Source organism: Cyprinodon variegatus, unplaced genomic scaffold, assembly GCF_000732505.1.
Source record: "Cyprinodon variegatus isolate N-32 unplaced genomic scaffold, C_variegatus-1.0 Scaffold397, whole genome shotgun sequence".
Lineage (NCBI taxonomy): Eukaryota > Metazoa > Chordata > Actinopteri > Cyprinodontiformes > Cyprinodontidae > Cyprinodon > Cyprinodon variegatus.
The window spans coordinates 754552-758268 of record NW_015150850.1 but is presented as its reverse complement, the minus strand read 5'-3'; positions in this window follow the sequence as shown (position 1 = coordinate 758268).

Genomic DNA, 3717 nt, shown 5'->3' with positions numbered 1-3717 from the left:
CCAATTAGCACTCATCTCATCCACCTGCAGGTTTCCCTTATATTGGGCTCAGTTCCAGCTATCTGGGGCAGATCATTGTTTGTCTGCAGTTTGATTTCTGTTTCTCTGGTCAGTTGGTTTTGTTTATTTTAGTCAGGTCCAAGGTTATTTTCCCTGTTCCAGTGAGGAGTCTAATCTTAAGCCAGTGTCTTCAGGCAAGTTATTTTCCCTAACCAGTTGGCGAGAGTGTTTCAGCGTTTTCCTAGTCATTCTGTTTTCCTGATTCCGTTCCCTCTCAACCACTGGCCCTGTCTGTCCCTGCCTGATCTGCCCGCCTGAACCTCGGTCGGACTCCTGATGGATTCTGCCTCTCTGTGCGTTTCTGTCTGATCTGGATGCTTGACGCACGTTACACTGAACCTGCCTTTGCACTCTGATGGATACCAGGAACCCGGATCTGTCTGTTAATAAGTGGACATTTTAAAGTTTCCTACTGGCTGTCTTAACTTGCAGACGAGCAGAAGCCAGCAGACGAGGGAAAGCAGGAGTTTCCAGAAGGCAAAACCAAAGCTGGTGTCGATGCGGTAAACAAAATTCCAGGCCAGAAGATCAGAGATTCCAAGAGGTACAGAAGGAAAATCCACTTTGGGGTCAGGAGACAGATCCAGGATCATCAGCAGGCAGAATCCAGCAGGAGTCCGATTAAAGGTCAGGCAAACAGTTCAGAACAGCGGCAGGCAAGCTCAGAGGTCCAAAGGCAGAAACTAGTCAGGATCAGGCAATCAGAACAACACACAGGGTACGTTTGAGAATTCTCGACAACAGCTTGAATAATCTGGCACTGCTGACTGGGAGCAAGCATCTTAAATACAAGCAGGAGCAGCTGGATGAGATAAACAGCATTGAAAAGCTGGGCAGAGCTCGGCATGTGAATAGAATGAAGCATTAAGCCAGTCATTAGTGCCAAGATCATGACAGCTAAGGTTTCCAGTTTATATTGACAAGTATATTTTAATAACCTACTATTTTCTCATCTATTGCATAAAATCCTAATATAACATATTAAATACTAAGGTTTTAATGTAAAGGAGATAAAAAAAATAACTATAATTTTCTTAAATTATAATTACAAGAGTAAACCCATCTCACATGATGGTATGGATCTGATACTGATACCAACTTAGGATCAATATTTTGGATCATTCTACCCACCACCTTGTGTTATTATTTCCAGACTAAAAACAACTCGCTGTAAAAAACAACAGTTCGCTGTGATGACTTCACAGCCCAGAAAGGTGTATTCTCTTCAATGTTAAAACAAGGCTATCTATGCAAATAATTCCCTCTGTCCCTGAAATGAACTTAGTAAGGTAATACTTTTATTAAGCCTTGGTAAACATTTATTGATTAAGAGGATCATTTCACGCATCTTAAAAGAGAAGCATCTTTAAAAATGCAGTATTGGTTAAACATTTAAACCCAATATTTAACTTTAGCCATAATAGTCTGATAAAATGCTATTTTGCATTTTATCAGATGTTGTCCACAGAGCTCCAGTGGCTCAGATGACAAACGAAGTGCATTACAGTAGATTGCTACCTTCGTTGAATCAGCAGGTAAGAGTTTTTAGCTTCAAACATTTCCTTTGATTGCTATCCACTTTGTTTATAAGCTTAAATAGAATTAGCAAATATGCGGCTGTTATGCTTGAATCAGCCATCACTGATCTATTTCACAGTTCAGGGTTTTTCTTAAAACCTTTGACAGTCGACAGCTGACAGCTCTCTCTATCTATCATTAGAAATTTCATAGTGCAGGCTGAAAAGATGTGCTATATACTTGTGCAGCAAATTAAACTATAGTCCTTTGAGAAAAAAAATCAATATAATTTTAATTTCTTCACACTTTTTTATGCTCCTGCCCTAAACTTTAACTGATTTTATTTTAATTTCATGTAATAGACCAACAGTGTTTTTGATAAATGTAACATACAGAGATAACGATGCACTTTTTTCACTATTTTTGAACAAAATTAATTATTTGGGGGATTTTATTAAATAAAACATGATATTGTTGCTCTGGCTGTATGCTTAGGGGAAAGGTTTCTAACAGAGGGCTACAATTAAGCTCCATCAGCTACGATCTCTCTCCCCTGACTAAAAAAAATAAAAAATAAAAAATTGCCTTTCTATAATGGTGCCGGCATCCCACAGTGCGAGTTATCTCAAAAGATAAAGAAGCTTTTTTTCAGGACTGCCATATATTTAACTCCATCCAAAGTCCAACAAATTGAGGAAAAGCATCGATCTGCATTTTACATCCACCTCCGTGTTTCACCATTGATCAGATTCTGAATGCCTTTAGTGTCATGAGAAGCAGGACAATCAGATTAAAAGATGACAATATAAGTGCAAAGACAGAGCAACAAAATATTAAATATGAAATGTATGTGAACTATATCTACAGTATAAATATGTGGACATCGGTTTAAAGTGCACAGAATTTTTTTGCTGGAAATAAATATGGTTTCATTTAAATATAGAATAAAAAGAGATGGTACGTAAATGTAAATTGTCTACCAGTGATAAGACTAGTGTGCATGGTTTGGGATTGGACCAAGGAAAATATTAGTGCATGTCAGAGTTCAGCATGGTTATAGGTTATAGAAATAAAGCTGTTATGGGAGAAAAAAATTAATTTGGTTAATTTTTTTGACCAAATATGCTTTTCCACATCCTTGTTATGCTTCTCCTTTTATCAAATGTGACCGTATTTCTTCCTTTGAATACTTTTTCACTGAAAAAGTCAGCTTTCCTTCAAAAGAACCATGCACTAATATCTTATATAAACAAACTGTAATCACAGTTTTTATTTTTGAATTAAAATGGAAAAAAGTAGAAAAAAAATATATATATCTATATTTTTTTTGTAATTTACTTCTAATCAGTCCATTCTGTTACATCCCAGATAGCAACATGGGGAACGTGAACAGCGCTAGCCAGATGAGCAACTACAGCAAAAGAAATGTGCGTGTTTTCATCATGGATAAGGCCCAAGAGATTGACGCCTTCATCACCTCGCAGAGCAATGAAGCCGAGGATTCTGTGGCTCCAGGGGCCATAAAGTTCAGCTTCAAGAAGGACGTCAGCTGCGTGCGCGTGCTGGCGTCGCAGACACAGGAAGTGCCATGGGAGCCGGACCGCTTTCTGTCTGTCTTTGTGGAGGACGAAGACGATGAGAACATCTGCTCCAAGCAGATCATGCACAACATGTCTCTGAGTGCTCCAGTTACTGTTCTGCTCTATGATGTGTGATCCCTCCATTGTTATCTGAACACATGTTCAAAAACATGGGATATGTTTGATATTGTCACACTAGGATCTGATTAATATCAGTGACTGTGACAGTTCCAATAAAATTGCTTCTTGGGAATTATGTCTCTGCTCCATCTTTTTGAAGTGAGATATAATTTGGTCTCATCGTAATGTGAGTGGTTCTCTGTGATCATCAGCTTCCTTCAGACCTCTGGACTATTTCTGGAGGACTTTATTCAACAAATTTGACAGGTGCTGATCGCAGTATTGATCAAAGTTATCTTTTACTTAAATTACCTGTAATATTTTAGCTGCTGTTTGTCACTAAAATCAGAAACTTTGCAAAACTGCAGTCATCTCCTAGGAATTCCTCCAAGCGCAGAAGTTAACGTTAAGATTTATTTCTGTACAGCAGATTATAGGA